General features: G+C 50.8%; 1 long non-coding RNA gene across 1 annotated transcript; it reads left to right on the plus strand.

Moving 5' to 3' along the window:
* The first annotated feature begins 17640 nt into the window (after positions 1-17640).
* LOC126639705 (uncharacterized) lies at positions 17641-20029 on the plus strand. The gene is made up of 2 exons (XR_007628868.1): positions 17641-17961; positions 19812-20029. It is a non-coding gene; the product is annotated as an uncharacterized LOC126639705 (long non-coding RNA).
* Positions 20030-20509: the final 480 nt, after the last annotated feature.

Consider the following 20509-nt stretch of genomic DNA (forward strand, 5'->3'; position numbering starts at 1 on the left):
GCCTTTTCTACCAAAAAAAAAAAAAAAAAGAAGATTGATTTAGAAGATTTTTCAAATGCAATTTCCCCAGTTTTCCCCAGTCTCTTCACTGAAGAATAAATTTCTATCAAAACAAGTATTTTCCATGGAAAAGTCAGGTAGGACACACATTTCTTAATCCAGTCCAGTGTTTGTGTCTAAAACACAACCAGGAGAGGATGTAAATTTACACATCTGAGGTTATCCCACTATGGACACCTCTATCTCAGGAGGGAGGCTGAGGAACAGGCATTTCCCACCCAGCTTATTGAGAGCATCACATGGGGAAGAAACACATTGACAGATTCATTTCTCAAGGGAAACAAAGGTCTGAATTCAGGGCCACACTCTCCTGGCTATTTTGGTGCCTGAACTTGCTGTCACACCAATCTGGGCGTTTTGGGATGAGAAAACTAAGAATCATTGAGACAACCCTCCTTCCATGGCTCCCAGGGTGCAAAAGGGAAGAGAAGTGGCTGTAAATGCTTTATTTTCCTTAGTATATCTGCCCACTCTCCCACCCTCCAGCCTTCAGTCCTCGGGAACTCTGGACCATGTTGGACCATGTAGGACCAGTGTAGGGCACGAGCTGGTGTCCAGATGAGGATGGGAAATGAGGCACAAGCACAGGGCCTGTTCTTGAGGATGAGGAGGGTGACTCCAGGCTGCCCTGGAGAGGTTAACTGACCCCAGGCATGTGTGGCACGTGGCACTGCTCATCCTTAGCTCCAAGTGCTCTCCTGGCTTCCGTTTTTGTTGGATCTCCCGCTAATCCTTCCTCCCGATGCTTCTCCTAATCTCTCCAAGCCTTTTCCCCCGTTGGTTGGCACCTTTTAATCCTATTAGGGAGATTTCTATTTTCAAAGTTTGGCTGAATGGTGCCCCAAGTGTTCCACCTGTTCCTGAGGTTTGCTGAGGAAACCACCGACCCCTCGGCAGCTCCGGTAGCGCTTGCTTGGGATGGTGCATTGAAGGACTATTTCCTAAATCCACAGCTCTTCTTTAGCCCTTTCCCAGCACAGTCACCCACAGGGTTTGTCCTTAGAGCCCTCTGCACCACTGGGCAAATCAGGGAAGGATTTGATGCTGCACAGTCATTTTAAGCCTGGTTTACATCGTCGTTGAGATGGGAAGGAATTAATTATAAACAAAAATCACTGATCTCAAAATCCGTCCTGAATTATTTATACTTTTGGGTTAAACACAAATTTTTGGGTTAGCCCGATTCTCATGCCATCAGCCTTCCCCCAGAAATCAAAGGGGGCCTGGCCAAAGCTCAGTCACATCAGTGGTGGTGCAGGTTGCATGGGGGTGAAAATGGGGTGATTCTCCTTTGAAAAGCAACCTCCAGATCTCACCTTTTCCTGCAGGCTGTGTGGGATGCAGTCATGAGACAGAAAAGCAGGAGATCTGTGTCCAGACCCCAGGTTTGGGCACCTCTCACTGTCTGAGCAGCTGGGGATTGTTTATTCACTTATTAAATAACACACAGGTACTTGGGAAGGTCTGTGTAGGCACAAATCTCACTTAGGCTGGTTTGAGGACTTGAAGTTTGGCCTCCTCTAAACCAGCCACTTGATGATGAATAATTCTCAAGCCCCAAAATTTCATTTAAAAAAAAAAAAAAAAGAGAAGAAATCCATATTTGGAGACAGAAGGATTCAAGAGAAAGGAAATGCTGTCACATCCCCTGCAAATTCCCTCCCAAAAAGCCACAGGTGCCTCCCAGCTCTGAGTGCAATAGAAGTGAAACATCAACTGCTTGAATTTCCCTGCATGTTCTTCAGCCAACAACTGATTTCCAATGCAGAAATAAACCCCAAAATACTCACCAAATTTTCCTCCCACATTGGCTGATTTTCTGCTGACATTGCTTACTTTTTCAGATTAGTGATACTGAAAATAGTAAAACTTCTAATCACATAATCCAAACAAGACAGGTTTCAGCTCCTCTCACTACAGATTTACCTTCTGGTCTCTCACTAGAACCTGAATTTTAACTAGTTAGTTTGCAGGAAGATGATTTCCTGCTTCAAATACTTGGTTTGATGCTTATTTGGGCTCACAGGGGTGTTTTCTCATTATCTGAATCCTCCTTCATGTACATAAACTGACCCGTTGTTGGGAATTTCTTCCAGGAGAATTTCTTCCTAAAGCAACACCGAATTTTTTCTGAGACAACACAAACCAGAGCAAACTTGGGTGAACACACCTGATGTGACTTCATCCAGCCCTGCCCTGTCAAAGCCTGTGCCATTCCCAGGCATCCCATACCCTTAACCCAGCACCAATCCTCTCCCACTGCTGGAAAACCAAAGCAAAGAGGGAAACTTTGTCCTTCAAGTGTCACCATCACCTGCAAATCTCTTCCACGTGCTTCCAGGAGCCAGGAACTTTCCATACATGAGCTGTCCCTCCACGCAGAGCCAGGCAGCTTAAAAATAGGCTGAATATATTAGTGGTCAAATCAGGTTATAAATATTAAACTTTCCGTGCTGCCTGCTGACACTTTCAGCTCAGTTGAACCAGCTCAGCATAGCAGGGGGGGGTCTTCATTTGCAGGTGTGTGCTCCACTGTGCCACAGCTCAGCTGTGGGATGGCAGGATCCCAGCCCAGCTCCCAGAGCTGATTTCGGAATTTTCTTCTCCTATTTGTGGCATTCATCGGGCTTTAGAAGGAAGGAAAGAGCAGGAGCACTCTGTCCATTAATGAGCTCCTTCCCTCTCTGCTCCTTCCTTCATCTCTGCTTTCTTCTCTCCTGGCTCAGAAGAGCCAAATCTAAGAGCATTTGAACTGCAGAAAGGTGATGCCTCTTGCCACTCAACACAGCTCCATGAGCAGGACAGAAGATGAGGACTGGAGGGACAGTAAGGTCCAAGTGCATCTCCCCATCCTGAGCAACCTGGTCTAGTGGATGGCATCCCTGCCCATGGCAGGGGGTTGGAATGAGATGAGCTTTCAGGTCTCTTCCCACCCAAACCATCCTATGATCCTGTTGGGATGGCACCACTTTCCGTGTCACAGCGAATCCCTTACAAAGTCACAACAGAGCCCTAATTTCAGATAAAGTGGGCTGTGTTTGTCAGTAGCATCAACAGAGGCAAACAGCATCTTCCCTCTTTCTTCACAGCTCACATGACTGACTTGGACATTCCTTCTTCCACAGGCACAACACTTTTCATGGACGTGGTCCTTCCTTGTTTGGACAGAGCTCCCTGCTCAAGGTGTCCAGGCCCATGGGAAGGGTTGGAACAGGATGATCTTTAAGGTCCCTTCCAACCCAGCTCTGTGATTCTCTGGTCCTGTGATTCTGTGTTTTGACCCAGCACTGGCAATAGAACAAACTCCTTCGTGTTAACAGCACATTGCAAACATCCCCCAGACACGCTACAAGTTACCCTGCATGGTTCCTGATCACAGATCAAGACCAAAGCAAACAGCATTTTGCAAATTCAAAACTCAGGAATGTTATGCTCCTGCTCATAAAAAAATGAGGGCATGATTAAGTCTAATTCTAAGTCAGCTCGTGTGACAAGCATCTCTTTGCCTGGATACAGGAGGAAGAATAAGTTGCAGTCTCTTCTCCTTGAAGAACCAGCACTGGGGATTGAGTTCTGACAGCCAAAAGCAGCATGTGGTCATAGAGGATGGAAGAGGAAGAACGAGAAGGGATTTTGATTTCATAGAATCACAGAATGGCTTGGATTAGGAGGGACCTTAAAGATCATCTAATTCCAAACCCCTTTTTTTGTGGGCAGGGACATCTTCCACTAGACCAGGTTGCTCCAAGCCCCATCCAACCTGACCTTGGACACTTCCAGGGATCCAGGGGCAGCCACAGCTTCTCTGGGCAACCTGTGCCAGGACCTCACCACTCTCATAGTAAAAAATTCTTCTTTGCCTCTAGTCTGAATCTTCCCTCTTTTAGACCAAGTTTACAACATTACCCCAATCTGCAGCTAATTTTTTTCTTTTTTTTTTTTTTTGCCAACAGCTCCATCTTCTTCCCACTGACAGATGTACCACAAGACACGGGACATGGCTGTGGAAGAAGAAGCCGTGGCTGCCCCATCCCTGCAAGTGTCCAAGGCCAGGTTGGACAGGGCTTGGAGCAATCTGGGATAGTGGAAGGAGTCCCTGCACACGGCAGAGGGTTGGAATGAGATGGTCTTGAACATCCCTTCCAGCTCAAACCATTCTGTCATTCTTTGACTCCCAGAGCAGCCTCAGCAAATTCAGCTTCCACATCTGCCCAAATCCTTCAGGGCAAGCAAAGCACCAGGATAAAGTTAATCACATGCTGAGCTGAAGAGAGGTGGTTTCATGTCTGCTAAAGGGCTTCCTGGAATATTGAGGTGACACTGGGCAATGAGTCAAAAAATCTCTGTTTTGAAGACAGTGAGGGATGTAGAGCTTGTGCTGAGCCCTGGGTGACAAAAGGAGGGTGATCTCCATGTACAGCAAGACCAGAGCTTGTCCAAGGAGCCTACCACCATTGCTGGGAGAAAACATGGGATGCTGTGGAAGAAAAGCTGGCTGGTGGCTTGCAAGTGTGTTCCTGTATTAAGAGGAGGGATGGTCAGCAGTAGAAGCAAGTGCTGGTATTTAAAGTTTGACTCTAAATCAGTTAAACAAACAGACCTGCTCTGTTGGGTTTGCCTTGTGAGGGTGTAAAGCAAAATCACGCTCAGCATACAACTGGTGGAGGAATAAACCTGTTGGGAAGAATGGATGTACTTCCCACCAAGGCTGCACATTCCAGAGCTCCTTCCTGGACTGATTACTGGAGAAGCGAGCATTGCCAATCATGTCTATCTCAGATTAGGCTGCTTGATCCAGCTAAATTATGTCTGCATACCCCCCCCCCTTTAAGCACTCTGAAAAAAATCCAGGCTCTGGGATAGATCCTGGCAATAATTTCCTGATGCTTTAAGAAATCCATGCTTTACAACTCCTGATTGGCCTTGGCTCTGCAAGATTTGCCTGACCAGTTGCAGGCAGTTGTATATAGAGATTTTTCAGATTTATTTCTACGTGGAAAGAAAGCCTCGTGTGAAGCAAATCACTCCACCAAAAAGGTGACTCTGGAATATTCTCAGGAGCTGTCTCGTGGAGGTCTTGTGCTACATCCCCCCTGCTCTGGCAGCAGCAGGTTTTCATCTGCTGGGCTCAGCATTTTGATGCTGGCTCAGCGTCATAGGAGGGGAGGGATCATTTCTGCTTCACCCAGAGGCATCTTACCCCCAAAAATGTCCCTGGGGTGATCAGGCTGAGGGAGTGAGCGGGACAGCAGAGCACCCAGGGCAATTTGGGGGTTTCCAAACCGATATCTAGGTATGGCTTTGTCAAAAATGGGAAAATCTGGGTTTTCTCCTCTGGTTAACCGAGCCAAGATGACATTGAAGTAGCAAGTGGAATAAATATAAGCAAGAAGTCTTTTCACCAAGTTATTTAATTCACCAGAAGGGACACTTAACCATCCAGCAGCACCTTATTTACATTGAGCTGCTCTTTATGCATCCTGTAAACATCAGAAGCAATTTCTAATAAATTACAGTCCCGGGAGCAGCAAATCAACAATATCACCTGAGTTGTTTAAACGAATTCATTACAAAATATATTGCCTTTTTCCCTGTGACTTCATTCAGACTGTGCTTGAAAGCATTCTTCTCCCGAATTTTCTGTTCAGGATCTATATATATATATATATGTGTGTGTGCAAAAATATCTGCGAGCAAGAAAAGATTGTATTTTAAACTTCATTGCCCTTGACCTCAGATCCTTTTGAGTCTATTGTGTTCCAGCCTCTCTGGCATCACCATCTCTGGTGACATCTAACAACAAACAGCCCCCGACAGCAGGTACCAGCTAATTCAAATTGAGATCACAGATTCAGCTGTGCAAGAGGCTGCAAAAGAAATCCTGAAAATTTCTATAACCTCTGGGCTTCTCTTTACCAGAAAGGATGTTCTACACGAAGTAATAGGAAAATGTAATATTGTTTGCCAGTTTAATTGGATGTGCTCCTGCCCTGTTATGAAGGAGATTGGCTCTTGCTGACTGTGTATAAAACACAGGACGAGAGAGGATCCTGGTCGTTTAAAGTGACAAAAAAAAAGCCAGCAGTGATTTGAGATGATGTGACAGCGATTGGGACGTTTTCTTGGCCTCCATTTCAAGTGCAGGAAGGGACTTTGGGGTGGACTTGGTGGAGGACACAACCCCATAGTGCCCAAATCTCTGCCTTATTGAAAATGAGGCATCCCCAATAGCACAGTTCATGATTTTTGGGGTTAGTGGTGGACTCCTGCATCCAGCTGCTCCTGGCAGTGCAGAAATCCACTGCAGAGAGTGACATGGATTTCAGGGGTACGGTGAAGAGCAGAGCAGGAGGCCCTGGGGGACTGTTCTTGCTCATCCTTTACAGAATATGCTGAATTGGAAGGGACCCACAAGGATCATCGAGTCCAACTCCTGGCCCTGCACTGGACTCCCCAGGAGTCACACCATGTGCCTCAGAGTATCATCCAAGCACTCCTATTTATTATGAAACCAAGAGCTGGAAGAGCAGGGAAGGGAATCTGGGCAGAGATGATAAGGCAGCGGGTTCATCCACGGCAGAAAAGCCTTGTCCCAGCATTCCCACAAAGCTCTTGCAGGCTACGAACCCCGGGTGGAGTGGTTGGCATAGCTGCCCTCTCCTCACTCTCTCTGCCTCTGTTTCCAGAAAGCCACGAGAAATATTTCATCCTCTTTGTTGAGGCAGTTTCCTTGCTCTTAGAGAGGCGGAACAAGTGCATTTATGCTCTCACTCCAGGACTTGCCGATGGCCGTGAGAGGCAGCCGGGGACTGGAACAGGGCTTGTTACAGCCTCAGAAAGGCAGTGGTGAAGTGCCTTTGCACTGGGTGAGAACAAGGAGAGCTCTGTGTGCTGGTTCACCTCAGCTCCCCTCTGGAACAGCCACGGCAACAGGAGAAGCTTCCTGCCACAGGGAGGTGGTCTCCAGTTACTTCCCAGGGTCACAGAATCATAAAATCACAGAATATCCCAAGTGGGAAGGGATCCACCACGATCATCCAGTCCAACCCCTGGCCCTGCACAGACACCCCAACAATCCCACCCTGTCCCTGAGAGCGCTGTCCAAACACTCCTGGAGCTCTGGCAGCCTTGGAGCCGTGACCACTGCCATGGGGAGCCTGTTCACCCTGACTACCCTCTGGAGGAAGAACCTTTTCCTGAGACCCAACCTAACCCTCCTCTGGCACAGCTCCAGCCATTCCCTGAGTCTTGTCCCTGGTCACCCAGAGCAGGGATCAGTGCTGCCCCTCCACTGCCCCTTGTGAGGGAGATGCAGACCATGAAGAGGTCTGACCTCAGTCTCCTCTTCTCCAGCTGAACAGACCAAGTGCCCTCAGTCACTCCTTGTATGGCCTCTCGAGCCCCTTAACCATCTCTGTGGCCTCCTTTGGATGCTCTCTAATGGCTTCATATCTTTCTTACATTGTGTCACCCCAAACTGCCCCTATATTGCAGGTGGGGCCACCTCAGGTCAGAGCAGAGCAGGACAATCCCCTCCCTGGCCCAGCCAGCGATGCTGGGCCTGATTCCCCCCCAGGACACAGTTGGCCCTCCTGGCTGCCAGAGCACTGCTGACTCATGGCCAACTGGCCACCAACCAGGACCTCCAGGGCCCTTTCCATGGCACTGTTTTCCAGCATCTCATTCCCCAGTCCCCCCAGTCCCAAGGTCAGACATCCCTTTACATCCCTTTGGAGGTTGGAGCTCCAAAGAGGTGGTGGGTGAAGTCCCACTTGGACATGGGGGAAGATGGAAGGAGCTGCCCTAGGGGTACCTTGGGGGTTGCAAGACCCTGGTTTCAGTGATCACTTTGGTGATGCCCTTCCAGCACAGCATAAGGAGCTGAAACAGAGTAAAGCACCAGAGTGAGGCAGCACAGCTGATGAACCAAAAATGCCCCATCCCTGACCCAAAAAAGCTGGACCACTCTGCTGCCCATCCCTCGTTCACCCTGGCCAGTATCAGAGCAGATTTGCAGATCCTTTCGGATGAAATGTAGAATTTAATGATGCATTTAGTAATCATAGAATCATGGAATGTTCTGGGTGGGAAGAGACCTTAAAGCTCATCTGGTTCCAACCCACTGCCATGGGCAGGGACACCTTCCACTATCCCAGGTTTCTCCAAGCCCTGTCCAACCTGGTCTTGAACACTTCCAGGGGTGTATAAATTACAGAAATAAATAAATCAGTTCCAGAGCCTCTTTCCTTGGCTATGTGGCCATGTCTTTGTAGTGGGGGAGCTTTGACTGTGGGATGCATGTGCAAGTCTCAGCCTTTACCTGGTGCCCTCAAGTTGCTTCTGGCTTCAGAGACACCTTGGAGAAGATCTTGACACTGGGCAGCAAATTCCTGGAGTTTGGAGAGGTGAATCCCACCCCACCATGAGCAGGGAGAGCTGGGTGATGTGCAAGCCTTGTTCTTCAGCTCTGTCAAAGAAACAAAGCACACTTTACTATGTTTTAATAAATTAGGTCATGAAGAAAGGTCTAGCCAGAGTTTTTCTCTGCTCCCTGGTGGGAAGCTGTCAGCAGCAAGCCTTGCCCATGCTCCATGGAGCTGGTCTCAACTCAGAGCTGACCCACCAAATCCGGCAGAACCTTTCTCAGTTTCCTCACCCACGGAATGCCTTCCCTAATCTCCAAAAGGAGTAAAAGCCTGCACTTTGGTGCATCTCTGCAACCAGCCATCCCTCGAGACAAGGAGGAAGAGTTTTCCTTGGATATAACTATTTTCTTGGCCAGGAACCATTTCCTCCCATGGTAGATTGGCACTCTGGCTGTCTCTCTAACCCCTGCCACAACTCTGTGTGTTGACATGTCTCCCAAATTCTGGAAAAACAGCCTTTTTTTTTTTTCTTCCAGTCTCTAAGATTTCCTATGAGTTGTTGTGTTTTATTAATGACCTGGATATGATGAAGTAAGAGGACCAGATGAGGCTCAGACCAAAGAGAGGGCTCAGACCTTGAAGACAGAGCTCAATCCTTGACGGACTCCCTGGGCCACCCTCATCCAGGTGCTTCTCCCCACACGTTCATTCTGCATATGCAAAATAGAGCTAATTCCCTGTAATTTGCTCAGTGTGCGAGTCTTAATTAACATTTTTGAAGAAACCCTGGGAAGACCTAGGCCGGGGAAGTGGCTGTTGCTGTATCTGAGCAGGCATCCTTCCAGGTCTGGGCCAGCAGCAGCAGCTGGCTGTGCTCCAGCCTCCCCCTGCTCCCCACGCTCCGGGTTTGTTAACATCCCAATCAATAACACCACGGCAGAAAATTCAGCCTCAACTTTTCAGCTCCAGTGAGGGCTGTGATGGGGTTGGTTTAGTTTTTTTTGTTGTTGTTGTTGTTTCTCTTCCCGGCTCACACCTCTAAATCCTATTTTTCCAGCTCCTTTGAGCCCCGCTGGGAGATATTAAGGTATTATTATCGTTCCCCGTTGCTGCGGGGGAACGGGGCGAGTGCTTAACGAGGGAGATGCGTGTCCCGTCCCCTCCTCTAAATCGGTTCATCTCTCTCTCCCCACCGCTGAGAGCTTTTAAAAATAACAAATTGCGGGTTATCCTTCCTTTCTTTGGGAGGATGACCTTTAGGGTTTGCATGCACAGCTCGGAGGGATAAAGAGGAATTTATTTTCCAGGGGAAAAAGGAATGGGAAGCTGCGATTCCCTCATGGTAGTAGGAATCGGACCTTTAGGGGGAAAAATGAGGCTGTTGAGGAGCTTGATAAATTTAAGAGCTGCTGGTTTTTTTGGGAGCGAGACATTTCTTGCTGGTGCAGGATGAGGGATGGGGTCTCAGCAAATACGACCCCATTAATAATCAATAACTGCTATCGGGGCGAGATGATTCAGGGCAGATTGGGATCTAATTGCTCTTATTGTTATTCCGGTTTAAACCCAGTTCCTCTGCGCTGCTGCCACAAGTGATCTGAAGCGCTGTATTTTTAATTTATTCCCAGGCACGGCACAATCCATCACATGGCTGGAACCAAATGCCAGCGCCGCCGGAGCAGGGAAACATTTTTGTTATTTAAGTTACTGTATGCTAAGTTTATGTTGATTGCTCTGAGTAGCAGCTCCCAAAGTTAACTAGCGGTAAAGTGTTGATAATGTCCCACTTTTCGCAATCAGATTTGCATAGTGCACAACGGAGTTTAGCGGGGGGAAAAAAAAAAAAATTAGCTTAAGTGGTGTTTTTCATCAGCCCTGTCAGTCTCATACTGTTTGCTTCATCCTGGGGACGTGGGGCGTTTGGTGACAAATGGTTATGACATTTTCCATCTAAGCATTACGTCATTAGAGGCCTCTGCCCTGCGGCTGCGTCCTGGCCTGGGAGAGAGGGAGAGGGGAGGGGGTGAGAACGGGGGCAGGAAGAAAAAAAAAAAAAAAAAAAAGTGGGATTTTTAAATATTTTGTTATTTATTATTTTTATTCTCTCGGGAAAAAAAAATATATATAAAAATAAAAAATTCAACCTCTCTCTTCTGCTCGAGAAATATCCCCGCGGGCAAAGGGAATCGTCTTGTTCCCAAGGAAGTCAGGGAACGGACAGGACCTGGGTACAAAGAGGGGGAGCCTTCTCTTTGTCCGGGGTGGAGATCCAGGATCGCTCTTCCCAAAGGCCTTCCCTCCCTCCCAGCATCGGAGCAACCTGGATGACATTTCCCCCACCCCCCGCCCTCCCATTCAGCCCTGATGAGAATCTCGCTTTGGCTTTTTACTGCGACATCGGTTTAGAAAATAGGATTGAAACATCTCTTTGGTGTTACCAGCTCCGGAATAAAATGCCCAGAATTCAGGAATAAAGCAGGAATAACTGATTTCTGTAGCAATTTTGGTTCGATTCGGTGTCCAAACCCCCACCTTACTTTTCATCTCGGTTCTGCGCCTGAATTTAGGAGCCGTTTATTCCTACCCTGGCTCAGGCAGAAGTTTCAACCTGCATTTTGCAGGGTGTTACGGTGGCAAATCCTCATTTCAGGCTCTGATTTCTGGTTTACCCCCTTGCTTTAGGGGTAAATACGATGATATTAAAGCCCAGCGTTATTCTGGGATGTGTTTTTAGCCTGATTTACCCCCCCCCCCCAATACATTAAGTAATTCATCCTTATTGCCATTAGGAATTCAGATGTTATTTTACGGAGGGGGAAGGGAGGATGGATGTGTGCAGAGCACAGCTTATATTTTACAGATATCCTCTCTTTGCTGTGCAAGTTGCTGATTAACTGTAAGAAAACCTCCTGGAGAAAGGTTTCAAGGAAGCTTTATGGGGGGAAAAAAAAAGGGATTTTTGATGTAATTCAGGTTTCTCTCTGCAACCGTGCAGCTCTCGCTGCTTGTGTGTTCAGTATAGGGAGCAGCCGCCTTTGCATTAATAATAGTCCAATAAAACCAGACAATATTCCTGCTTAAATGCTTTGAGTTATGTAGATCCCAATTGTAGCACATCAGCAAGGAAAGAAAAGCAGATATTCTGTCCTCGCCACAACAAATTCCGTGATACAAATGCGAGCCGACATATGGTAAAAATTGCCTGCAGCCCTGCTGATTTACAGAACTGTTTTCACTCACAGATAATTCATTAAAAATCATTTCATACTGGCTGTATATACATAAAAAATATTTACTTGTGTAAATATCAGGCAGGAAGGTATTGCTTGATTTTACCTTTTTTTTTTATCCTTTCCTTTTTTTTTTTTTAATTTTTTTTTTTTTTTTGGACAGATGATGGGGAGGGGAAAAAAAAGAAAACGGAGATATATGATGGACATAGGGGAAAGCAAAGGTATTCCTGGCATCCATCCGTTCATCCTGGATATAGGTCAGGCCTGGGGGTGGGTTGGGACAGCTTTTAAATCCGCTACCTGAGCCATCTGCTGCTGCATGGCAGTGGAATCTGCATATGGGAAACACACGCTAGGCAGACATTGACAGTGTGGGATACGGCACAAAAGGGACTGGGAAAGGGCTTTTACCTGATTCAGGGCTGACCTATGGAACAATAGGAGCCAGGAGAACACACACACACACCGGGAGATGTCCGCAGGAAACGGGAGCAGCGGGATTTCAAGGCCGTTGCTGCCGTGGCAGCTTGGAAAATAAAGGGCAAATTCCAGCAAGGCGAGGAGGGTTTCGGGGTTTCATCAGTTTAGTGAATTGTCATAAAATGATGGAGGCACAAGACACGAAGGGGACAAATGACAGGATGGGGTTTGTGGCTCCCAAAGTCCGACTTTCCAGGTATAGTTGAGACGAGCCATGAAATCTCCTTTCTACCCCCACATTTTATTCTCTAAAATATGTGTTACGTTCCTCAAAAGGTTTAACAAGGCTCCAGCCCAACACTGCATTTTTCCTCTTTTCCTTGTGCTCATTCCAATAGAATTTCCTCCAATTCGATGCATTATTTTAAACCTGAAGCTCAGAGTCCTTTAGATAATTTCCCCCTGCCTCGAGGAAAATTCAGAAATAAATCACAGAGTACAAGAGATTTGGGATGTTTTGTTTGTTGGATTTTTTTTTTTCTTTTTCCCTCTACAGCCAGTAGATGAAATAATAGTATTTAAACAGTGGAAGGGAAAAAGTCCTTGGAATAGGGATCTGGTCTTTCATCCTCCACACAACCCCGTAGCAAACAAAGCAATAACATTTGGGGGCTCACAGAGGGCAGCTCTGGGGGGGAGGTGGGATGTTGGTTGTGATGAACGGGGAGGGGGGTACTGCTGGAACCGTCAAGGGGAGAAAGTTTGGGCCCATTTCCTACGGAATTCAGTGCCATGTCTCACTCCACAGAGCTGCCACATCAATGGGAAATTTTCATATCAAGCCGAACTCGAAAGGGAGGGTAAAACCAACTCCCGCTTCCCCATCGGAGCGTCTCCATCGCAAAAGCCTCTCCCGCTCTATTTATACGCTGGATAAATCAGTCTCCAGACTGTTTCCATAGATAACAGAGTTCTTCTCCTGCTGTTGTCTCCAACAGCTTCTTTCTCCCCCCACTATATTTTGCACGGTTCCTACCTATCACCTCGGTGAGTAATTCTCCTGCTCTGAAGCAAATGACTTGGGAGCGAGCCGGGATTTTCAAGCAGAGGGAGATTTTTCATCCCCCTCTTGCTGAATTTTGCTCCTGATAACCCCGAGAAATCCTGCAGGAAGGGGAGCTATAGGTGACTGCATCTGATCCCGATGTTTAACCTTGTTGCAGTCTCCAGGAATTAACTATTTAGGAGGTGAGCAGCCGACACAGGCGTCGCTCCGGGATAACACGGCCAGGCTGGTTCGCAGCCACGCCGATCTTCCCACTAAAAAAAAAAAATCCTAATTCTCACTACAGAGCTTCTGCAGGGGGCATTGCCAAGGGCTGGGATCTTTCTTTGAAATAAATAACTCAATAAATGCAGCGGGTCCCTATTTCGGGGACCAGTGGATGCGGCAATTCCCCTCCCAGGGATGGGGTGTTAATGGGATTTGTTGCTCCTGGTTGGGGGGCGAGGGGGGTTAATCCCTTCCTTCATGTAGATCCCTGCTAAGCTGGTTTAGGTCATGTTTAGAGTTAAAGTTTTGTGGTACAGGCTGTGTCCATCCATCCATCCTGCAGCGCCGGGCACAGGGATGAACCAAGCTCCCACCTCATCCCCCAGCACTTAAAAATGCAGGTGAACCCTTGAGAGAAATTCGAAAAACCAGGTTTAGGTTCCACCAACGTGGTGAAAAAGCTTGTAAAGGCTTTTAGAAACCCTGCATTGTCGCTCAGGGAAAGCTCCCAGCGAGGCCCAGAGCCCTTTGTTTGCTGCAATGGGATTTATCAGGGAGCGGGAAGTGCAGGAAAGGGAATTTTTTTCCCCCCAACCGGGTGCTCAGCACCCACCTGCAGGGACCCATTCCCTCGGTGTCGCCTCTGCTGTCGGCTCCAGCTGATTGTGGGGGTGCACCTTTGGGGTTTGGGGTTGTGTTCTGAAGCCCATCATCTTGGAGGAGCCTGCAAAGCGTTAAATAGCCTCACCTGACCTCCTCCAGCAGAGCCAAGCTCTGCATCCTTATTTAGGGACATACATCACCTCCACAGCTTTTCCTCTGGCGCTGGGGGTGGAGCAGGGAAGTGAAATGTCGTGAAGAAAAAAAAAAAAAAAAAAAAAAGTAAGTCTAAATCCATCCGAATTTGCCTCGAAACCCCTCTTGCCATCCCAGCCTTCCTGAGTGAGAATCCAGGCGATCCCGGCTGGGATGCGCAGGAGGGCCGGACACATATGCCGTGCCATATGGAGCGGCGCGATCCTGGTCAATCGGATCTTTGGGAGTTTTATCGTTTAATTTCTTAATGTGCTAATAGTGCAGAGGGAGGGGGATGGATCATCAGTTAAGTCCAAGGATTTATGTTTTTAAGGGAGCGTAATGTATTTTCGAGCGGGTCGGAGTGGGCTTTAAATATCCCCGGCCAACGTGATGGGCAGGAGGGTGAGCTGGGAAAGGCTCTGGAAGATCCCTTTGAGCTTTAACCCAGTGCAGGTTTATAACATGGCATCCAGCTCCGTGTGAGCTGAAATTCAGGGAGAAAATCCCCGTGTCCATTTGGTAAAGCCATTTTGCCCAGCGCTGAGGACTCCAGGCTGTGCAATCCCTGTCCTGGGTCTGCATTCCCCATGGTTTCCATCCGTGGGTCCATCTCCGTGGCTCAGCTCAGGCCACTTCCATTTGAAGCCACGAAGGATGAACGGCAAAACATCCCCAAGGCCCCTGATCCTCCGTTTCCCCGCCTAAAGAGGGAATTGCATTCCCTTCCTTCAAATTGCCATTGGGATTGGCGCTTATGCACAATCCCAGAGCGCTTTGGGATCCTCCAAAGGAAGGTTTTACCAAGAGAGATAAAACCCTGTTACTTACAAAAAAAAATACACAGAAGCAATTTTGGAGGGGTATCGAAACGACGACTTTTCACCTCCAACGTCCCATGAAACACATCTATTTATTTCTAAATAACACGGCTCAGCTCTCCATAAATCTCCGAGGCAGGGAACCAAGGAGGAGATGAATTACGTGCCGCTGTGACCCCGTCCCTGGTCCCCATCGGGCAGCTGCCTGCCGGGCAGGGACGGAGGCTCCCGTGGCCCGTGGCTCCAGCTGCGGTTGGAAGCGCGGCGGTCTCAGAGGGATGCTCTGGCTGTTGGCTTCTGTCAGCCAGACCTTCAAATCTGCTCCTTACGATTCCTTATTTGCATTGCAAACAGCTCAAAGGAGGTATATGAGGAGTAAATAGGGTTGGGTTGGGGTTTTTTTGTAAGCTAATATTGTGTCTGTCCTTGGAGGGGGGGTGATATTATAAAGGGCAGGCGGGGAGATTGTTGCGCTCTCACGGACAGTTTTTGACATCTAATTTCCAGAATTTTTTTTTTAAAACTCCTCTGATTTGGTGCATCAGATGAAATGTCATTAATAGCAATGGGAAACAAAATGGGAAACAGCAGCAAGGAGAAAGGGCCGAGGCTCCCAGCCACATCTGGGGATGGCAGGGGGGCCCCAATGTGCTCTTGTGCTTATTCAGAGCTGGACACTCCTGCCCAGCCCTGAACACACAGACAGACTCCAGGGGTAGGAGCCACCTGCTCCTGCTTCCATGCAGGTTTTTCTCAGCAACTTCTAGGCCTCGACTGGGGAGGGGAAAAAAAAAAAAAAAAGAAAAAAAAAGAGGGATGTATTTGTCTCCGTGCAATGGGAAGGAATATCCGAGCGCTGCGGCGCGGGTGCGTCGCGAATGAGCTCAGCGGCACCGGAGCTGCGGCTTGTGCGGAGAGATCCCAGGAGCGGGCACATGCCCTTGACACGAAATCACCCGGCGAGTAATAAAGGATTTCCTGCCTTCAGAGCCTGCTTGAGCCGGGGGGTTTAGCCCGGGTTAGGCTGCGCAGCGCCCTGACAAGGTTACAGGGTCTGACAGGGCGCTGATGCCGGGAACACGCTGATAGCCCTGGATGTAGATGTGTAGGTAGCCACGGCATGCGCTCCTCACCGGCAGGACCTCACCGTAAACAAAAAGCGCTCTCCTCTCCTTGAAATTCACCTTGAACGCAGTGAGACGGGAGGGGGTTTGTCGGCTGGGGTTGGTTTGGTTCCTTTTTTTTATTATTATTAGTATTATTATTATTCGTCACCCCTTTCCCCCCACAATTGTCAGCAGAGAGGCTGCAAAAAAAGCCGAGGAGGCACTGCAGGCTGCGCAGCGCTGGGAGCTGTCAGCCCCACGCCACTGCAGTGATGTCAGCCCGCAGCCACAGCCACTGCCACCCCCAGCCCCTGCACACACGCGAGTGCAAGAAGAAGAATTCATAATTACAGTAGCGTAGCCATGAAACCAGCAGTGCTGGGGGTGGGGAGGGGGGAGAGAGCGAAGCCTCATCCAAAATTGGTGCTTTAATTTTTTTTTTAATATCTTTTTTTTTTTTTTTTTCCCCACTCTCTCCCTGCAAAGCTGCACCCAGCTCTGCAGCATCCTTTCTCTGCAGTGGGGTTTGGGGGGGCCAGGGCAGGGGGTTCCCCCCCGGCATCCCCCCCAAAGCGGGTGGAGGGTGCGGGGGGGAGCTGGGCAGGGCTGGAGGCTCTTTCCCCGCGGGTCGCTGCTTGTTTTAAAAGGCAGCATTTCTGCGGACAACACCCGGAGCATCTCTGCGGGAGCGGGGCTGGGGGCGAGGGCTGCAGCCTCCTTGTTTGCGGCGCACGGAGTCAGCAGCTGGGATTTTTTTTTTTTTTTTTTTGGCTGAATAATCCTTTACGGGGAGGGGGTGTGCGGGGAAAGGAGGGGGAGCTGGGGGAGGAGGGAGGGAAAGTGGATCAACATCACCGAAGGAGGACAGCGAGCAAGATTAGGGCTGGCTAATGATAAATGAGAAGGCGCCGCTGACAGCTCCGCGCTCCGCGCAGCGCCCGCCCGGCTGCTCCGCGCTCCCTCCGCACCCTCCGGCCGCCCGCTCCTCTCCAACCCGCCGGCCTGGCTCCAGCCCCCCCACTCCTCCCCTTTTCTTTTCTATATATATATATTTTATATATAAATATATATATGTAATTTCCACCTCCCTCCGCATAGCGCGGGGGGGCCGCATCCCACACCCCGCCTCCCCGAGCATCCTCCGCGGGATTACGCGCTCCGCACCGGCTGCAGGACGGAGGGACCACGGCGGGGCTGCCGCAGGGGTATTCTTCGCTGCTCTTCTTGGGGGAGTTGGGGTTAGGGTCGGGCCGGGAAGGGGGGTGGGTGTGAATAGACAAGACACCCCTCAGCACCCCACGGGGGAGGGGGGATGCAGTGGGGGTTGAGGTTGCCCCTCGCCCCCCCCGCGCCCTTTCTTCCCCCCTGGAGGGCTGAGGCGGGGAGGGGGGATGAAGGATGAAGGATGAAGGATGAAGCCAGGGCGGTTTATCCGTGGGCTCTGCCTCCCCCATCGTACCCGGGTGACCTTTCAAATCAAAGCCCGGCTCGTACCTACCAAGGTGCATTGGGCAGCAAGGGCTGAGGGGGTGATGGGGAGGGGGGTGATGCACCCGGCCTCCCCTCCCTCTGCCTTTCCCTCTCCCTCCCTCCCTCCTCCTCCCTCCCTCGCTGCTCCCTCCCTCTCTCTCTGCTGCATTTTGCATGAGCTATCTAGGTCATTAGCATTTTAGCGTATGCAAGACTTGACAAAGCTGATGAGAAGCCAGATGGGCCCCTCTCCTCTTTTTTTTGCACCACTTGGGATCTGAGCGAAAGGATTGACTGCAGCAGGCGAACGGGGGAAGGTTTATTGCGCTCCTCCAGACCCCCCCCGTTTATAGCAGCGCGGCGGGGCTCGGGGCAGGCGGCAGAGAGCGGGCAGCGGCGGGCAGAGACGGAGGGCAGGTAACGGGGCCCCCCCGCCGCCCCCCCAACCCCACAGCCCGGGGGTTCTTTGATTTCATAGAGGGTTTTTTTCCGAAGGGGGGGTTAGGTTGGGTTTTATCCTTCCCCCCCCCCCCTCCGCCCATGGGGAAGGGCGCGCCGGAGCCTCCGCGGGGCGCGGAGAACAAAGGCTGGGCTCCGCGGAGTCCCTCTCCCCCCTCCCCTCCTTCCCCCTCTCCCCTTTTTTTCCTTTTCTTTTCCCATTTCCCCTTCTTCTTCTATGCATTTTCTTGCTCCCGAGGAAAGGCCCCTCTCTCCGTGTTCACAGCGGACCTTGATTTAAATGTCCATACAATTAAGGCACGCGGTGAATGCCAAGAACGAGGCTGACCAGCATCGAGGCCGGAGGCGGCTCCGCGGCTCTCCCGCACCTGCGGAACTCCCCACGCCCCCCCAGACCCCTTAAGCCCCCCAAAATACCCCCCTGAGCTTGGCCGCGGGGCGCGCAGGCAGCGCTGCGCACCGGCGCAGGTGGCACCGCAGCGCGGGGAGGGGGCGGAGAGGGACGGATGGGATGGGATGCGATGGGATGGGATGCGATGGGATGGGATGAGGGGACAGGACAGCTTTTGCGAGGATGACCAGCATGAAGGAGAGGGGATCCTTGCTCTTACAGGAGCCCGGGGAGCGGAATCGGGAGCTGTCACCCGGGGGTGCCCCGCGGGTGGGCCCCGGGGGAACGCGGCTGCTGCCCCGTGGGAGGGGTCCCGGCTGCTGGCCCCGGGGCTGCTCCGCTGCCGCCGCTTTGTGCTTTGCCTTTTCTTTCGCCTTTTCTCCGCAGAGCGATGGGTTTTTTTCCCCTTGCTAAAAGCAATGGCAGGTCTTGGGGTCACCGGGGCTCACGCTGCTCCCCCGGCGGGGGAAGGAGAGGGGGGGAGGCTGAGGCAAAGCCGCTTTTTTTCTTTATTTTTTAAAGCTTTATTATGATATTTATTTTTTTTTCCGGTGGCTGTTTGTGTGTCTTTCCCCTCCACCCTCCCTCTCCTTTTAATCCTTATAATTTAAATCAAAAGTGCCGGGGAGAAGAAGGGGGGGAGCGCTGTGTCTGCAGGGCGAGGCCGGGCGTAAATCTCTTGGAGGGATAAACATGTCATTTGTTTCCTTTGTATGGTAATGCTGTCCCCCCCAGCTGCCCCCACCCCCAGCAGCTGCCCCGGCCATACATCCTCCCTACAAAGATCCCAATTACCCATCGGCTGCCTCATTATACTCCTTACACAGCCCTGGCGAGAGGCGTGTGTGTGCGAGGAGCCGAGGGGAAGGGGGGGGAGGACTAAGGGGGGTGAAACAGCACCTGAATTATTCAGAAAATAAAATAAAATTCAAGAAACGGGAGGCGGCGGGAGGGAGGGGGACGGAGGGATGCTGCGACCCCGGAGGGATGCTGTGACCCCGCGGCCTAAGACGGAGCAGGTGCCCCCCGGAGCCTCCTGCAGCGCAGGGGCTGCTCCCCCCTCTACCCCCCATACCCCACTGGTTTATTTTCCCCCCTCCTTTTTCACGCTTTTATTTTTATTTCGTTTTTTTTCCTCCACCTTTTTAACCATCGCCACCCCTCTGCCCTGCTCCCCGCTGGGGCCCTTCACCTCCCTGCCCTTCTCCCATCCCTCTCCTCCCTTCCCTTCTCTCTGCAGCTGGAGGCCAACCCGCCCCGCATCCCTTCATCCCGGCCCATCCCAGCGCTCCCGGCAGGTGCCTCGCACCGGGGGAGGACAGGCCTTAGCAGAGGGGACAATCCCCCAGCCCTCAGAGCTGTTCCCGATTTGAGGGACCCTCGGTGATGGCGCGGGGGGGTCCCTCTCTCTTTGCAGCTCCACGCACGGACCCTCACCTACGGAGTGGTGCCCTTGGGAACACTGACAGCGGCTCGGGGTCCCTGGGACACCTCTTTGCTCCCCACTTCCCCCCCCCGCGGGGTGCTGCAGGTATTTCGGGACAGCCCTCCCTGGGCTCTCCTCCCAGTCGGGTGCGGATGCCGCAAGGAGCCCGTCGGGTCGTGCCGTGCCAATAAAGCTCTTTCCTCGCGGGTTCCCGCATCCTCTCCTTTGTTCGCGGAGGTTTCTCGCCCGTCTCTTTCCGGCAGCCGGAGGCAGGACCCCCCTGAAGGACCCGCACTCAGCACCAGGTGGGGGATGAATATTAAAATCCACCCCAAAATAAAAAACCTCAGCCTTTCAATTCGGCAGCGCCACAGTCGCCTGTTTGACCCTGAGGCGGGCGCCTCCACATCCTGGACCTCCAGGAGAGCCTGAATTGCCGGAGGGCTCCTGTTTAATGAGTAAAAGGGGGAACCAGAAAGAGCTTTGGGGTGCCTTCTGTCCGGGATGGCAGGCAGATCCCTGCCCCGCCGCGCTATGCGCCGAGCATCCTCCTGCTGCACCGCCGGCCCCGGCAGCACCCAGCCCTCTCCAGCAGAACGGATTTTCCTCTAAAGCTGCGGCATGGGAGAGAAAAACGAGACCTAAATAACCCCAAATAAATAAACAACCTGTTCATGTCTTGCGAAAGT

Source organism: Myiozetetes cayanensis, unplaced genomic scaffold (assembly GCF_022539395.1).
Source record: "Myiozetetes cayanensis isolate MyiCay16 unplaced genomic scaffold, myiCay2020 scf2-11, whole genome shotgun sequence".
In the NCBI taxonomy this organism is placed as follows: Eukaryota; Metazoa; Chordata; class Aves; order Passeriformes; family Tyrannidae; genus Myiozetetes; species Myiozetetes cayanensis.